General features: G+C 37.0%; 1 long non-coding RNA gene across 2 annotated transcripts; it reads right to left on the bottom strand.

Moving 5' to 3' along the window:
* Window positions 1-1399: 1399 nt before the first annotated feature.
* LOC130420319 (uncharacterized) lies at window positions 1400-12255 on the bottom strand. 2 transcript variants are annotated; one of them, XR_008906628.1, is made up of 14 exons: window positions 12200-12255; window positions 11967-12114; window positions 10820-10869; window positions 10185-10409; window positions 9587-9738; window positions 9190-9364; window positions 8838-9046; window positions 8329-8539; window positions 8006-8216; window positions 4752-5010; window positions 4506-4630; window positions 3911-4035; window positions 2637-2847; window positions 1400-2046 (listed from the first exon to the last, which is right to left on the bottom strand). It is a non-coding gene; the product is annotated as an uncharacterized LOC130420319 (long non-coding RNA). The 2 variants fall into 2 exon arrangements; XR_008906629.1 differs by having other exon boundaries at window positions 11967-12047; window positions 12200-12249.
* Between the last annotated feature and the right edge of the window lie 7042 nt (window positions 12256-19297).

The raw sequence follows: 19297 nt of genomic DNA on the forward strand, positions 1-19297 counted from the left end.
TCGTTGCAGTATAAAATGAACAGGTAGGACGATTTTACAGCGTAAAAAAATTACGTAATATTATGTGCGCATGTCTGGTAGGACAATCTGAAGGGTGGGATGAAATTTTAGCACACTGTTGTAATCACAGAATCATGCCAGAGCGTCTTGTATCAGAAGGGTTTATAATCTCATATGTGTTATTAATAACGACCTGGAAGAACCATGTGTTTTTAAGCGGTTAACAGGAAATTACAGACATTGGAATGTCACGAATAGCCAATCAGCATCTCTATGTAATAAGTAAAGAAAAAAGTAATGATGATTGTGGTGGTTTAACAAAGTACTGTTAATACTTTAAGGTTTGTAAAACTTACCGTCCAATTAGTTTTAGTTGGTCTAGTGATGGGAAGTTCAAGTCATTTTTGCGATTGGGATGATTGAGTCTTGTTCAGCAAAATGATCAAATCCTTTTTCGAGTCATTTCGATCATCTGTGCAGAGTTATATTAATGTTACATGTTAATAGCCAAATTACCCCATAACGTTTGTTTATCATAGTTTAATTAGATTTATAATAAGAAATAACTTTTATTGTAGTTCGGGACAAGTTATGAGAAACTATAATTTAATTGTTTCCTGACAGCCATATAAACTCTGAAATCTGTACAAGAAACAAAAAGGATTATAGCTTAACTCTAGAGACTTCCTGCTCGAGTCATTCGTTATTTTGCCCATGTAGAATGCATTTACAGAAAACAGAAATGATCAGATCAGCAACCCAATCCACGGGTCTGAGTCGTTCTGTGCAGACTGCCGCAAACAGAAATGATTAGTTAATCTCCCGAGTATTCGGGTTTGAGTTGTTTGTTATTTTGTCACGTGAAATGACAGATGAGTGTTTAATGTATAACATACAAAAATAACATATTTCCTGAATTCCCTTACAAATAGTCATGCAAATTTTAACTCTTGCTTTTGATGCATTTCTGTAAAGTTATGTATTTATAATTAATTAACAATTTTGAGTCACTCAGGTATGCAATAAAGGTTTACAGGTTGTTGTTTTTTTATTAAAAAGTCTTGTGCAGTTAGCAAGGTATATAAAAAAGGCTACTGAAATCATTTAAATATGCAATTATAAAATAAGAGATCACTTGTGTAATATATGCATTAGACGTAAACACTGACTTTACTATTCAATTCAATTTTCAATTCAAGTTTATTTATATAGCGCTTTTCACAATGTGTATTGTTTCAAAGCAGCTTTACAGGGGCAAACAGGAAAAACACAGCACAGTGCACGGTATTTATACAACGAGTAAGTAAATAATATTGTATTTCTAAATAAATAAATAAATGAATGAATGCACTTTACTATTGTTTCTTATGTTAATATTTTAACAGAACAGTTCTTATGCAAAATAGTTACCCTGCTGAAAAAAACAGCTAAAACCAGCCTTAAGCTGGTTGGCTGGTTTTAGCTGATCTCCCAGCCTGGTCATAGCTGGTTAAGCAAGCTGGTTTTAGAGGGGTTTTGGACACATTTTTTTAGCTGGGCAGGCTGGTCTTAGCTGGTCAGGCTGGTCTTAGCTGGTCATAGCAGGTCAGGCTGGTCTTAGCTGGTCATAGCAGGTCAGGCTGGTCTGGTGACTGTTGGACAGACTGGCCACAGCTAACCACACTTATTTGCTGTTATTGGTTGGGCAAAATCCGTACAAGTGGGTCTAATTCAATAAAAATAACTACACACTGATCTGATTGACAGTCTGATATGTTTATTTTTTTCACAGAGGACAAATGGTATTTAAATGTATTACAAAAACTGAAGACTTAAAACTAAAGACTTAGAAAACCATTCCAACTAGAATCATACCTGGAAAATTATTGTCAAGTCATTAATTCCTATTTTATTTGTGCTTCAACAGCTTTCACACTTTTTCATTTCTTTGTTCTTTTTTTATAATGTCTTGAATTTTCTGGGATATGTAATAACCAACTCGATTCTCCCTCTTCTCTCTCTCATTTTTTTCGGGCTCCTTTGTTCTGAGGCAGTCACTGAAACAGACTTGAAAGTAAAAAGAGAAATAATTAATTTCATTGATTGGTGAACTTTAGACTACAGTAATCTAGAACTGTCATTTTTAACCGTGGTCCTCCTGCCCCCTACCCAGAATGTTTTTGATGTCTTTCTAGGCGCTTTATATAGGGAAACATCTAAAACATTTTGTCAGGGGGGACCAAGGACTAGGGTTGTTGGTATTGGTAAATGCAATGGTAAATTAAAAAAATGCAGAAACCACAAAGACGTCAGAAATTACTAAGCAAATGTGTTTCAATCTCACATTATTCACAATAACAGTTTTCACAAAATAAAGAAAAAGCCTCCGTTGAGAGTAAAAACTTTTATTGAATTAAGGGGTTTTATCGACATTTGTCGTTTCCATCACTTGTTTCAGATGTGAAACTTCACAAAGCCCATGAAACAACGGTGAGGGAAACCCAGCTAGTGATTTGACCAATAAGTGATGATTTTAAATGGATGCATATAAATGAGGTTATCCAAACATTAATTATAATATAAAAAACATAATATGAAGTTATTGTGTAACAATTGACGATGGTTTCATATTTAAATGTGCATACTGCATAGAGTACCTCTCAAAACTTGCAGCTTGGATGGGGTCAGGGGAGGCTTCACAGGATTTTTATTCGTGGGACACTCGTTTCCAGACACACTTTTGTTTTTTAAAGTTGCTGTCCCCCATAGTGCCACAGCCATCTCTTTGACGAAGAGAGAATCTTTGGCAGAGGAACGAATTTTCTTCCACACCTCCTCTCTAAGCCAAACATTTTCTCCTACGTGGATCTTAAACAAAGAAAATGGTAAAAAAAGACAGACATTTAGGGGTAAATATTTCTTTAAGAGTAGTATAAAGTTACAAAAATGTAAAACGAACATGGACAATATTTTTCATCTGAAAGTGGAATTTTTTTGAGGCTCTAGTTATTTCACCTTTTAAACCATTAGCAAATGTCCAAGGAGATATACTGTATGACACAGTCTATAAAAAACAAGTCATTCATGACCATAATGTAAATAACATTCTGTCAAGATATCATCTTGGTATCTTTAATATTGAACAAGATATTTCTGAGTCCCAGACTAAAATGAATGTTTCACCTGTCTTAAGTGAATGTAACTTGTCCAGAAATATCATAAAATATATCAGTGCCATTGTTTTGTCTCCAGATGCTTACCAGTAATGTATACTTCTTAGGCCTTTTTATAAAAGCGACATAAATAACTTAATTCAACTCAGGCATACTGTAAAACTGGGCCAAGGGGGTCCCATCTTGGAAATAGGGTTAATAAAAGTGTCCGTGCCATGAGCACGCTAGGCTCTTTAATTCTTCATCTTTACATATAATGCCAATAAATACACCTGCTGTGGTTTGAAACTTCCCTGGTTGTCTGAGTCGTATACATACAGTCTATTTATATGAGTGTGATTAAAAAAAATCTATTAAAATTAAATGCTTTAAAACTACTTTTATAATGCATTAAAATCACGTCAGTACAGTTTTTAGACCTTTTAGCATGTATTGTTTTGTTCATCTGTCAAAAAACGACTCTACTGTATGTCTCTTCTTTCACCGCCTGTGTAAGGTGTTGACATGCTTTTAAATTAACGATGAACTGTGATTTACTTACTTTTTAGTTAGTTAAAATATTACTTTTCTTGAGTACCACAATGAAAAAAATGTTGCCGTTTTTATTTCCAGCTCTTCCTTTAAATAAGCAGTGTAGCAAAAATTAAATTTTAAGACAGTGAAAAATGTAAAACCAAATTATGATTTTTTTTCCGTAAGTGTATAAAAAATGTAACTGGGAAGAAGTGAAGTAAAAAAGAGATGCAGTGAAAATGTACCTTGCCATTTTTTCTTTCATAAATTTCCCCGCTAGTATTTGGCAGCTTATCAGATGTTTGCCGTTCAGGAGTACCCTTTTCGGGTAGGGATGAGGAGGTTTCGCTGACTTCAAAAAATGAGGAATCTGAAAACAATGATAACACAGACAAATTAATTTAAGCCTTCAAATGCAATGTCCTATTTTTGATCAATACAATACAATTACTATTTGATGAAAAGTCAGTTCTTAGAGCCTGACAACAGAGGTAGGTGCAATATTTTTTTCAAGGGTTTGGGACATATTGGGCCCTTTGAAACGCTCAAACTCTTAAAAATGGGCACAAACTTCAGAGACTTTAGCCATAAGGCTAGGGCAAAGACAGGTTTTTAAAATGTCAAATGATATGGCCAAGTAGATGCAAAACAATTCGTTCATGGCAAAAAAGCAAGAAGTGTCTCATATATACAGCAAATACTGAGTGATTTGGATCAAACTTGAGTGCCGGTTTCTAAGAGCCACCATGTTGCGGCGTTGCTGTGGTGCTCAGGCCCATGCTGCAAGCAATTCTATTCTTTAATTGATTATCACTGATTATCAAACTCTGTATCTTTTACCATGTGTTTTTGAGAAGGCCCTTTGAAGAACTTCATTGATGTTCTGCTGCAGTGTAACATTAAGTTGTCTGTATGTAGTCAGCTCTGCGACAAGGTCCTTGTTGATCTTTTCTAATTCTGCATGTCTTTAATGATGTAGAAAACAAGAAAGAGAAGTTCATAATTTTCTGCTATTACTTCATTACATTTCATATTTACAAGACAGTTGTGTTTTGTGAACACGGAAGACTTTTTAGAAGCTTTTACCTTTTTTTACACTCCATCAGCTCTCCTTGTAGCTGATGTTTTTGTTTCTTTTGGAAGCGGTATTTTTTGTCTAAGTCCTCGTGTATTTTTTTAGGTACCACTGCTCCATCATCACTGTCTTCACTGTCAGAAAAATCCTCTTTCCTTTTATTTGAATTGTTTTCAAACAGTGGGTTCTCCTTCCTTCTCATCTTACTTTCTTCAAGAATTTTCAAAAGGCTTTTTTTTTTTTCGCAGCCTCAACTGATTTTAGGGTTTTCTGTAAAGTAATATCATTATCATTCATGTGAATATGACAAAGAATCCATTAATCATAAAATGTATAATTAAAAACAATCTTGTATATTATGTTTGAAGATAACAGAAGGAACTCATGGTCTTTGTCAAATAGCTTTCATTGCATGGAAATAATGGTGACTGAAAGAAAGTCAGGATGCTGCAAATCATTTTGATAGAAACAGTTTAGAGGTTTACCCAAGAGTGAAAATTCTGTCATGATTTACTCACCCTAAGACCTACATTTCTTTGTTCTGATAAACACATGGACGATATTTCCAAATATCTCCATTTGTGTTTATCAGAACAAATAAATGTATACAGGTTTGGAACAATCTGAGGGCGAGTAAATGATGACAGAATTTTCATTTTTGAAATGATTTGCAAAGACTACTAAGTGAGTTGGATTCAGAAGGAATCACATTAAAAACGATCGAACAGTCAATCATCTGGGAATCTGATCTCAAAAGACCTGGAGTCGATGAGCCCAAGCCGTGAAAGCATCCAATTCAAATTGGTAAATCGGTATTAACAACTTTTTTTTGAACTATAATTCAACCCTGTCAAGTGAAGCAAAAGCACAGTTATATGAACTTCTCATTTTTTTATACACAAATTGTAATTCTATTTTTTTTGTCTTGCAGTTAACTGCTGATCATAAACTCGTCAATCTACAGTGCCTACAAAATCTTTAAACCAACGGTTCTTTTAAGAGCCATCTCTTCTCTTGCCTAACCCCTACTCACTCTCTCTCTCTCTCTCTCTCTCTCTCGCTCTCTCTCGCTCTCTTTCAGACACACACACATTTTAGTCATACACAAACATGGCACCTGGATCCACAACATGCCAGTGTAGTGTTTGCATTACTAATATTGGCAGTGCCTCCAAATCATGCAAACATAGTGGCACAAAAGTAGAGCAGAAGCAGAACTTGACAGCCCAAAAAATTAAATTTGATGAGCAATTGGCAAACAAAATAAAAAAAGATGGCAATATGTGCAAAATTATGAATTCGGTGGACTTGCTTGTAAGTAAATGTAGTGAAATATATTCTGAACAAGTATTTGAATTATTTGGATTTTAGATGGGAAATACAATCGTGGATTTTCAGAAGACACATTTTTTTTTTTCTATATTTTCAGCTCCATAAATTGGAAATTCTGGGTGTCTCTCCAGTTCTCTGTATAACTATGCAGAGAGGCCAGCACAGCTCTACAAAAATGTTTGTAAAGAACTCCTTCATTCAGAACCATCCCTCCCTACCAGTCATGCAGAGACTTTATGAAGCCATTGTAGGAGGTATTTATTTGCATATTTTACTGTTTATTTTACGTGGTCAAAATATTTAGGTTATGATGTCATAATCTGAATGTTGAGGAAAACACACACATCAAGGATCAGCATATTAAACTCAACAATGGTGACAATCAGCAGGATGAAAACGTCACGCTTTAATGCATGCTGGGTAACATCATAGTTCTAAATGTATTCATGCCACCCAGCATGCATTGCAGCATGAAGCTTCTCAATTTATTCTTACCATTATCGAGGCTCATACACATGAGTTTTGATGTATTTGTGTCTTAATTATAAATTGTTGCAATGTTTATGCGCATATTTTATTTTGAAGATCTTTATACTATCTGATAGTCTCACAACAGCTGAATCTCACTTTCTAGTATCACACATTTTATGGCACAACACTGTTCTCATCAACATTTAGCCATGATTATACTATCATCAGATAATTTTTTGGCATTACTCAATATAATAAATGTGCTATATACAGTAAGTACACAGTTACAGCAGCCAGAGGAAGAGAAGTCATACACTGTATAGTCAAGAGCTCAACTAAAGCAAGCAATGATCAACATAATGGTGACTTCCAAAGAAAAATAAGCCACATCTAATCCTCTAAAGTAAGATCACAGTTTGAGCCCCATATGGAAAAGAAACAGAAAAAAACTTTTAAGAATTTCCTATTGCCTACAATAGTAAATGTTTATGTTTTATATGCATTATATGTGTTATGAGAGTTATATGTCTCATATTATGATTTACTCATGAAAGTGGCCACTTTCGCATTTTTCTCATACAACGTAATTATATGAATTAAGTATGAATCAAACAAACAATATATATGCTGTTTATAAGGACAGTACATGGCAAAGTATGTTTTTCGTTTATATTTGATATCAATTTTGCATTTTTAATTACTATGTAAAACATTTCTTAGTTATAGAGACATATACAATTTATATGTTAATATTTACAATTACAAACATCTTTCTAGTGCTTTTTATGTATGAAATTATATAATTTCAAATGAGTTTCTACAGTCAAAAACATTTGATGAAGCAGAGTTATAACTGGCAAGTGTTTGGCCAACACCCAGATCAACTACTTTCTACCACACAATGACATAAATGCAGTCAGAATACATCTGTAATATTAAAAACAAAGCTGCTAGGACATCTTTTCAATAGTCTTTATTAACTGTTAAACTCTTCTGTGATTACAGTGCTGACAGCAGTAAACCCTAATCCTAAAAACAATGTTTTCAAATATTAGATTTAAATGAACTTGTGACTACATAGGAATATTTTTCACAATTTGATATTTTCACACACTACAAGCCTGCATACAAACCTAGGGAGTACATGCTTATCCTATTCCTATTCTAACATGGGAACAGTGTCACTAACAACTAAACATTGTCAACAAACAGGTGTATTCACATTCAAGGAACGAGGCATGGGGCTTAAGTGCAATCAATCGCTCTGAGCATAATGCTAATACTGCCTACTACTGTTTACTTAGATATTTTGAGTATACTTGATTTTGAAATTGCAAAGTACACAAACAAAAACATTTTAGAATGTAAACTTAAAATGCCTTAATGGCTTACATATATGCCAGGTTTGTTCTTCTGCACACGGGATACCTCAGAATAAACAGGCACTATAAGCAGTACTTACTTTCAGTAGACAGTAGTCAGAACCTGTTTTGCCCCAGGGCCAAGGACTATGTGACACACCTGTGTGAAACTCAGAGCAAACAAAACAGTTTAATGTGGAGCTGTGTACACACCAACATTTTTACTTTTTGACCGGAGTTCTGTAATCTTGGCATTGATCGTACTTCCAATGCTGGAAAGCTGGGTCCCTGGCCACTTCTCAAGAGTTGCACCTAAACATGAACAAAAAAAACAATGCAAAAATGATTACAGTAGGCTGGAATCAGGAAACACACAAAAGCAGAGACTATTGGTCAAACACCCATTAAAAAGAAGAAAACATACTGTAAATGGCATCCAATTTATTTTTGTCTAATGGTTGACGAGCCTCTCCTCCGCCTCGTTTGTTCCTCCGAAGATTGCTCACCAGCAGTATTTCCACTGGAAAGACTGCGGTGAGCAGATGCCTCACAAAGACTGTTACCGAATTGGCATTGATGGAATAGGCCCACGCCAGTTTCTCAACCATGACTCCGGTCCCAGGATGGATCTCAACCTGGACACAAGGTGAGCATTAAAGTTTAAAATACGAGTATGTCTGACTTCTTCAGCCAAACAGACTTTAGACATATAAGCACATTAGATCTGCCATATGCATTACTTAACACTGTAATTACTTGTTTAATGAAATGTATGGGGTTGATTGTTTTCATGTGGTTTGTGGGACGCTTTGGCAATATTGTTGTTACATTCATGCCAATAAAGCAAATTTGAATTGAATTAAAAGCAAGTCTGGCAAGCAGTAGATCTATTTTATATGCTGTATTTATTTTTATTCTTTAAAAAACAATTACCTAAGAAGACTGGGAGGCAGTCAGGGATGGAGACACAGATGTGGAACTGGACAGAGTAGATCTGGGGAGGGACAGCGAAGTGGCACATGGAGAACTGGTCCTGGACCCTGGAAGGGCCGGTAATGCTTTGGTAGGCTCCACCCTGGATCTCTTAGGAGGTGCAGCCGAATCTATTATATTCCTCAAGCTCAGTAGGAGTCCTGGCACATCTAGACACAGTACATCAAAAACAAATAATTTATTATTATCACTATTATCATTTAGGACAATACAGCCAATTCAGCCTACAGTCATTTACAGAAAGGTTTATTACTTGTCTGATGGTTCAATATTTGATATGAATCAATGATACCTTGAAGAACAATCTCCTTCAACTTTGCGTTCTCTTCTTTCAGGTCCTTGATCTCCTGCTTTAATTCAACCACAGTCTGAGTCGGACTGTTGTGATTATCTGAAGAAGGCTGTGATTGACCGTATAGCTTAAGAAACTCTTCTGCAGGGTCTGTCCTCCTGGGAGCCTTTGACTTCTGGGTGTCAAGAGATAGGAAAAAAACAAAAACAAAATAAAAAGACAGCTATTGCTGGTGTTGAGCAGCCATTATGTACAAGAGAATCAATATCAAGAATCCTTACAGATTTAGCTAGATAGTACTGCCTATTACACAATAGTGCCTCCTACACATTCTATGTACATTGTACCACTGGGAAATATGGTCATTGCATAGGAGCTAAAAGTAAATTAACGTCACCTTTGCTTTCTGAGACGGAGTTTCAATATCAGTTGAGCAATCTGAATCGTCACCATATTTTTGGGGGGCCACTGAGGCCCTCTTTGTCAGCTCTGTAGGTTCTTCTTCCTTCAGCAGTGAGTTCAGTTTACGGATTGTCTCAAAGCGAGTAGCTAGAAAACAAAAGCAAATAGACCAGAGTTATACTCAAACAGCTGATTACACCAGATCACCCTTTTGTAACACTTAGACTGAAAATATACTTGAAGTTAGTGATGTGTGCTCTAAAATAAGTGCAAGCACTGCATGCATCCTCTGTATGCATTGCTCATATACTTGTATACTTGCATACCCTATGTATACTCTACGCAAATATTCAGGGGGTTATGCATAAGGTATACATGACACCTGACATAAACAACTATTCGAAAAGCTTTATTCAACCTGGTTTCAACTGTCAAAGTGTTATTATCTCATCTCATTTTTAACATAGTTAAATTTTTAGTTCATTTTTGACATAGTTGTCAGATGACATACTGATTGTGGCACTTACAGCGTCAAAGTCGCTGTAGTACTTGTGTTTGTGTGAATTAGAGTAAGTTAGTAACTCTTAACTTACCACTAACAAAAATGACAGTGCCTCTGTAGTGAGGCCAGCCTCCTCGTTGTTGTTTCCTCCCATGGCGCCATTCAATTACGGCTGAGTAGGTGGCAAAGGGATTCCCATCCTGGTCCATCTTGGAATTTTCATACCCCCTTATGGAATCAGTTTTTATGTCACTGAGCTTCCCAAAATCCTCACCTTCACTCCACCGCACCACTGCAAACTTCCTCTCCATGTGTTCTAAAATTATCAAATAAATAAAAATCATTGTTTGGCTTAGCAATCAATAAATGACTGGCAGACAGAAACTGTTATTAAGCTAACATTTAACATCAGTATTCTGACAAAAAACACTTCTACTATTAGGTCTCTGCAGGGTTAGGCAAGTTATATTTAAGACTTTATTGCCACTCAAAATGAAATTTAAGACCCATTTTGAAAATATTGTGATACACAATTCTGTTATCTAAATTTATATCAAGCACATATTAAACACATTTCTTTCTAAATTTGATTTGAAATATCCAAAGGAATATAATCTGAAAATTGCAGATTAGGTTATTGATAGGTTAAGTGATTTAATAGAGGCGATATGTCTTTATGATTCTTGTGATATTAATTTCTTTCATATAACGTTAGCCCAGTCCTACCTGACAGGTGCCTACAACCAACCAGAAAGGGTCCGTGGGTCCGGTGTTTCCTATTAACAGACAGTAAAGTTAGAGAAATACTGAAAGCACATTAACGTTAATTTACTGACTGAACATGAATATTTTGGCCAAAGGCTGTGCAACCAAATGTAGTATACATATAAATAATCATTCTATTTACTGGTTTAAAAACCTTAGAATCAAAAACAAAGGTTCTGTAATATTGACATGAAAATAAAATGGTGGAGACCAAATATTTATGCAGACATTGAAAAAATGTTAACTGCATGTTATCTTTGCCTTCTGCCAATGAGTTACTGGATCTGTTATAATCTGTCATGATTCCACTATCATGTCATGTTTATTCTTGTTGTTTGAGTGGAGTCATGGCATAACCTATGGTTTTGTGTGAGATTGAGTGATCTTTCTCGTGTCTTGTCATTGTTCCCTACATCTCGTTCCTTGTCAGCCTCTCCTTAGTGCTAATCCCCAGCACCTGTTTCTCGTTAACTATCCTTTGTCTGTTTCCCCTATAAAGAGTCCTCATGTTTCTTTGTCTCGTTGCTCGTGCATTGTATGCAGTACCTGTGAGTCTGTCTGCTGTTTGCTTCACGCACCCGTCTTTACTTGTTCCTGTCTCCTTGTCTAGTAAGTGTTAGTTTAGTGTTTGTTACCAGTGTTTGTTTATAGTTTAGTAAGTCAGTGTTTCTTGTTAAAATTATATATATCCCTGTCTTGTTTTCCCCCCACGTGGGGTTTTGTTTTGCCTGTCTTGTTTAGTGTTTATTTGTTAATAAATATCCTCGTTTTCCATCAATACCGTCTGTGTCTGCCTGCACTTGGGTTCTCACGCCATGTCTCACATGAGAGTTCATGACAATAATCTAAGACTCATCCAACGTTACACTTGTGTTATTATCATATAAATATTAATAAAAATAAGGATAATTAACGTACTAATCTTGCTAAAATGCACCACTTTGGGTAATATAACATGAAAGTGACTGTGAGCTAACTTAATTTAGCTAACTACAACTGTAACATATGTTAAACCAGTTAACGTTCGCCATTAAAAAAATCAGTTGTTACTTAAATAAATGTATTTCAAATTTAGGCTCAAACATTGAAGCTTAAATTGTAATGTTACCTCTAGATTCACCAAACTATGTCGTCTGTTGGCCGTTCGTCGGTCGTCGTGATTCGTCCTGTTTCCTAATCCAGCTCGTAACTTCAGGTTAAAGGAGAACTCCGGTCAATTTTAACATTGCGCTGTTACAACATTTGCACCCTGTTGACTTCAATTGGCACGTTTAAACCTGTATTAATAATGTTAATTAATAACATTAATAATGTTAATGTTAATTCTGCCAGCGAAAATACCTGAAAAACTTCTTGTTTTCAGTCGAGGTCCACAGTACTCAATTGTCGAGTTCACCCGCGCGGTAAGAGAACGCGCCTGAACTCGACAATCGACTACTGTGGACTTCGACAGAAAACAGGAAGTTTTTAAGGTAATTTCGCTGGCAGAATTAACATCAATTTTATTAATATCTTTCACATCTACTGCAGTCAGATTCACTGTGTTCACTCTAAATAAACGCACTCACATGGCTGGGGCACTTGTAATGACACATCAATAATGTTAAAGCAGGCTAAGAGCAAGTTTAAACGTGCCCCATTGAAGTCAACAGGGTGCAAATTTTAAAAAGAGGATAACATGGTGTAGGAAACACCGATTTTTGTCGTTGGTCTGACAGCACTTCAAATTAAAAAAAAAGAGCTTAATGTAAAAATTAAACTTGAAAACTGTATATAAAAAATAATTTTTGACTATTTTATTGGATAGAATTACTCATAAAATTTTAAATAACAACAAATATAATGTAATCGATCCATGTAATCATTTTGGGAAAAATTCACTAATTGAGATGTTAAAAGTGTGATCTAAAAACCTGATACAATGCTAGTGTCATTATTTTTTTTAATCTCATCATGTGCTTTTCCATGTACTTTAATGTCTCATATATGTGACATCTTACATATGTCTATTGTCTTGTAAGGTTTTTATATAATATACCAAGATTTTGGTTTCACTAATGATTGCCCAACTCATATAACTTTGATGTTACGTGTATCTACTAAGAATATTGAATGTGGATTTACTGTCATATATAGTAATTATAAATTTCCAAATTATCTTAAATCTCATATAACACAATTTTACTAAGGATTTTGTGTCTTGTTTGACTGTTATATATATTACTTACAAATTTCAGATAAAATATATAAACATTTAGTAAAATGTATCTATGTCTTTTCCATATGGGGCACACCGTGAGTTTGTTGTGAGGTTACATTTTTGAGCGTGAGTATTCTGAAAAATGATGTTGACATCACTGTGACATCAATGTGTTGTCTTGGGGGCATAGTTATACTATTTTTGTTTTATATATAGAATCTTTGTTTCTACAGGGAAGAGCTTCTTCTCGTTTGGCTCTCATCGGAGGCGGTCGCATTTTCACTCTCCCGTCCTTCCCCATATCTTCCCTACTTTGTCTCCTGTCTTGTCTCGTCTCATCTATTGAGAGACTCTCTCTGCACTGCTCTCGAAACTTGGAAATTATGGATCTGATCAACTGGTCACTTAGCGCAATTGACACCATTTTCTCGACGAGAAACACAGGTTCGGGTGAACCTGACTGCCCTGACGGAACGTTCGCAGCTGGCTACACGATGGACGCGTGGGAGAGATGGCGGATCGTGTGGCAATATGGATTACATCTTGAAAAAGCTCACGGCTATGGAAAGGAGAATTGATGATGTTAGAGACCAGAATGGACAAAGAGAGTAGCCGTGGAATTGGAATGCGGTTTACTCGCCTCAAGACGAAACAACTGCAATCTTATCTTTTCGGACCCCCTTGAACCAGGATTGGCCTTGGCCGAGGCGATACTGGAGAAACAACCCTGAAGAGCAATGTGGCGAGACGCTCTTGCGTTCCCTCCCCCATCATACACTCACACACAGACTTTTGGACCTTATCGCTCATACAGACACACACACAAACACTGACTCTGACCAATTCCAAACCTCCGTAGCTTTGACCCGCCAGCTTGGCAAGCGGGTCTGTGTTAAGCGCCGTAATGGCTGCAGGACCGGATGGCTGCTTGCCTGAGCTGGATTATCTTACCCTGTTGCAAGTCTTGTCTATGGTGTATTATGTGTATCTGTTTTTCTCTCCACTTCCTCATTTTAGCTGTATTCTTCTTCTTAAATCCATTTCGTTACACTGTAGTTGTTATATGTGTAATGACAATAAATTGAATCCAATCCAATCTACCCTCAGTGACCCCGCGACTAAAGTCTCTAACCCTGTTGGTACAGTCTCTGACTCCATAGCGACAGTTAGCGAACATGCTGCAACAGTCCCTCACCCTGAAACGACTGTCAGCGACCACGCTGCAACAGTCTCTGACCCTGAAACGACTGTCAGCGACCACGCTGCAACAGTCACCGACCCTGAAATGACTGTCAGCGACTACGCTGCAACAGTCACTGACCCTGAAATGACTGTCAGCGACTACACTGCAACAGTCCCCGACCCTGAAATGACTGTCAGCGACTACGCTGCAACAGTCACTGCCCCTGAAATGACGGTCAGCGACTATGCTGGAACAGTCACTGACCCTGAAACAACTGTCAGCGGCCACGCTGCAACTGTCACTGACCCCAAAGCTACAGTCGGGAACCAGGTCACTAAAGTCTGCCACCCTACCTCTACCGTCAACAACCAAGCTGATGTGTTCTGCATACCAAAACAGAGGAAGCATACACAATAACACTTTGGTAATAATCATACTTTGCCTTGTTCATTATTGATAGTCATTTAAGGAAATGCACTCCTTTTCACTTCATTTGTTAACGATAATTTATATTCAAACCTTCAAATTTTGTTGTTGTTTAAATTAGTCAGTAACCTTGCTGCTAAAGTCTCCCACTTTACTGTCTTCCACCCCTTCCCCAAAGCTACAGTCAGGCACCACGTCGCTACAGTCCCTCCATCTGAAGCTACAGACAGGGAGTTTGTCACAACAGTCTCTCTGTCCAAAGCTACAGTCAAAAACCACTCTGCAACAGTCAGCGACCATGCCACGACAGTCTCCCATCACACAGCTTCAGTCAGCAACCAAGTTGACATCTTCCACAAGCCAATACAGAGGAAGCGTAGGCAATCACAGTCTGGTAATTATTTATTTTGCTTTATTTAGTAATGCTTATTGTTAAAAAGGTTAGAGTTAATTGACATTTGAACTTTTTTTTTTTTTTAATGACTATGTAAACTTTTGACTTCAACTGCAAAAAAATTAATAACTGTATTTATGTGTATTGTTGCATTTCAGAATGTTCACATCACAGCCAGGATGTATACCTTGGTGAGGTTGTGAGGGAGAGAGTTAGGGAGGTTGGTTAGAATAAAAAGCACTTCATTACTAGAGAATCAAAACATGTTTTTTTTAGGTTAACACCTGTTTTTGCCAAGATCCATGTTCAATATCCAGTACATTGTGCAATGATGTTATTGTTATTTAGAAAGTACATTAAAACATCAGTAGCAAAATTCTGTCCCTTAATTCATTTTGCCTCGTAGTTTAAAATGGGCTTAAATATATCTTACATTATCTTACGATACATTTTTGTTTATCTGTTCTTTAAGGGAAGAAAATAATTTCTATTCCATTGGCAGCCTTGCACATCCTGGTAAGTACATTAATATATTTGCTTTCTTTTTTAGCATCATTAATCACATAAAAAAAAACTGTACCTATTCACCATCTTTAGTGTCAGTTTGATCTAAATGTAACCAATGATTTACATAAATTCAAGCTTTGTAAATAATGAACCAAAAGTACAAGATTATCATCGTTTTCATGGCCCTTAAAACCATATTGATGTAAATATAAAATACCAAAGGGGAGTATTGAAGTTACACTGTTTCTGTAGAGTTAAAGATGTTTTAATCTGAAGTCCACATAGGTTTTGACCATTGTTACTTTTTGGTAAAAACAGAACAGAAAAAGAGATATACACATTTTTATTGAAATATGCATTGTGTGTAGGTGTGTGTGTCTATTGTACGTTCCAGTTAATATCGATCAAACTGCCGTTGGTTTGTTTTGCCTACTAAATAACTAAAAAAATACAACTTGCACAATAAAACAATAAAATACATGATTTTTTTTAAATATTAAAGATGGAGTTATCTCATTTTGGATTCAAAGTCTTCATATTATATATATATATATATATATATATACATATATACATATATATATATTAGGGCTGTCAAAAGATTAATCGTGATAAATCACATCCAGAATTAAAGTTTTTGTTTACACACTACACACTCACCTAAAGGATTATTAGGAACACCATACTAATACTGTGTTTGACCCCCTTTCGCTTTCAGAACTGCCTTAATTTCTATGTGGCATTGATTCCACAAGGTGCTGAAAGCATTCTGTAGAAATGTTGGCCCATATTGATGGGATAACATCTTGCAGTTGATGTAGATTTGTGGGATGCACGAAGCTCCCGTTCCACCACATCCCAAAGATGCTCTATTGGTTTGAGATCTGATGACTGTGGGGCCATTTTAGTACAGTGAACTCATTGTCATGTTCAAGAAACCAATTTGAAATGATTGGAGCTTTGTGACATGTTGCATTATCCTGCTGGAAGTAGCCATCAGAGGATGGGTACATGGTGGTCATAAAGGGATGGACATGGTCAGAAACAATGCTCAGTTAGTCCGTGGCATTTAAACCATGTCCAAGGGGCCTAAAGTGTGCCAAGAAAACATCTCCCACACCATTACACCATCACCATAATTGCATTAATTAGAAATTGAACAGGTGTTCCTAATAATCCTTTAGGTGAGTGTATGTCTGTGTACTGTGCTTATTAACTTTGTGTTTATAGACACTTACACATACATGCATATATTTAAGAAAAATATAAATATTAATTAACGTTTATATATCCATTAACTATTTGGTAAATATTGTAGCGTTTTTAGCTGCTTTTTAAATTACGGATGAGTTTACTCATCAAATAAGATTCTCCACCAGATCTATCAAGATCAAACATATATGAAATGAGTTGTTAAAACGTCAAATTCAGTCAAGGAATTAGTTTAGCTCAAAGGCAAATATGTATAATAATCGTCATTACACATACATATTTTACAATTCTTATTAGAAAGATAGTGATACAAATCCCATATGTATCCGTCCAGCAGATACATCAATGATTTTATACACTAACGTTATCTCATGACTATAAGTAACGGCCTTTACCAAACAGAATTAAGAGCAGAGGTAGCATAGATCGAAACACAGTTTAAGTGACCAAGTTTGTGAGCGTGAACGCAGAGAACCAATCACAAATGCCTTTATGGTTTTTATTAAACTCTACTCTACATGGTAAACATAATGAAGACAAACAAATACATGAAACACAAATGCGCTAGGATGCGTAGAGAGAGAGAGAGAGAAAGTGAGAGGGCATGGCCGCGAGGCAGGTAAAACATGTCTGAAAACCATTAAAATCATCTTTAACAAAGAGGCACGATCTTAACACAGCTAATCTATATTTAGAAACGGATACTTGCAATATTGTTGTTGGACCAATATCTGTATGCGCGTTGATGGAAATCTTGAATGGCTTCAGAATGCAGTCCTGTTGAAACGCTGAGTTTGGGTTCTGAGTCCAAAGTTCCATGGCCTAGACGGACCCCCACCTTGGAGTGTCTTCTCGTCCTCTTTCTTTTCCTTTCCGATTCCAAAAGAGTTTTTTTTACTTGGTTTGGTGATGGTGTTTTAAATGCATACCTGTCCTGCCCCCAGATGGTCTGCGGGCCAATGCCATGAAAGTGAAAAGGGGGCCTAAGAAAGATCCTTTGTTTCTCATGGCACCTCATTTGCATAGCTCTGACAGTTTGGTCAGTTTGCGTTTAATACCTAAACTTAGTTATGGGCATAGTATGATGTGTGCTATGTTTTTTATAACATAGCTCATCATATAGGGATTTCAAAGATGTGTAGTTACATATGAAACATGCAAGGCATTGAACTGTGAACGTATGAATACGTCAAATGAACCCTGAATCAAAACTTGCATATCTAACAAATACAGAGTATATAAAATAGCACGAGGGACAACACACAACCTAGACATTTAGATACATTTACAGAGAAGAATAGTTTAAATCAAATAAGTTCCTATTTGTCAGAGAAGTTTCTCTGCTTGGTCTCATGTCTTAAGTAAGAGATGAGACAGAGACTTATCAACAATGCTTTGAAGCGAAGGAGTCGTAAATATCCAACAGAGGAACCAAATGGTTATCACACTCTCTGTGAGAGTTCAACCTAAAACCAGACCCCATGGAGCTAGGTTTCCTTTGGTCTTTGAAGATGTTATCTTAATACCTAGACAAAAGGGAGTGAGAGGTTGAATGGCTTGATCCAGACACTACATATCCCCCTTTCGGAAGAGGAAGTGCGAATGTAAACTTCAGCTGACGATGGATAGTTGGATCATGATGGTGGGATCACTGGAGGTTCCTATTGGTCCACAGGATCTCGACATACAGGCAGAGAATGCTCCCGAGTGGTCAGGCATTGGCTTAAATTGGGTACCTTTCATCTTTTCGATCCTGCTTGGACATCAAGGGAGAGCACTCCTGCACCTGTTTGCTGGTTCTGGCAACAGGTTGGTTAGGGTGTGTTCTGTCTCCACCGAGATGCACAGCAGCATTCCTGGATGAAACAGCAGGTGGGGTGGAATGATTGGCTTCCACGCAAATGCCTGCAGTCCTGTGTCATGAGGAGGGGTGTTGTCTAGCTACCCCCCACGTCTCACGTAGCTGGGCAAAGTTATGATACCAAATCTTGTTACTCACTTCACTTTCCTCTTGTGAATCTTGCCGGGTGCAGCGTGCTCTCTGGCCTTCACATGTTCTGCAGTGATTGCTGGGCAAAGGCTGGTGTCACACTCCGGGGTCTTTCATTGAAGTACTGGTGAGCGGTGTAGGACAAGGTTGGGGTCTCATTGCTGGCCCTGGCGATGTTGTGGTGGTGCCGTCTGAACTCAGGCTGTGGTAAGAGCCATGTTCTGCTGGTGCTTGGTTACCCTCCTTTCGTTCTGGTCACGCTGTCAGTTTAGACCAGTGTTAAGGCAGTGTTTGGCAAGTCCAGCTTTTAAGATGGAACTACGTTCAGCAAGGGTAAATCAGGCATGTGGTGAAGCGCAGGTGCCATTTGGTGTGTACATGGCACCGTCTTGAGCGCTCATTAACATTTCGCGAACATTGTAGGTGGTGTCCTGTGTAGCCCAGGATGCAGCTAGCTTGGGATGTAATGTCATGTGGTTCTGTGAGTGGGGCCACATAGTTGACATTATTCTGCATCATTGTCTTTT

Source organism: Triplophysa dalaica, chromosome 5 (genome assembly GCF_015846415.1).
Source record: "Triplophysa dalaica isolate WHDGS20190420 chromosome 5, ASM1584641v1, whole genome shotgun sequence".
NCBI lineage: Eukaryota > Metazoa > Chordata > Actinopteri > Cypriniformes > Nemacheilidae > Triplophysa > Triplophysa dalaica.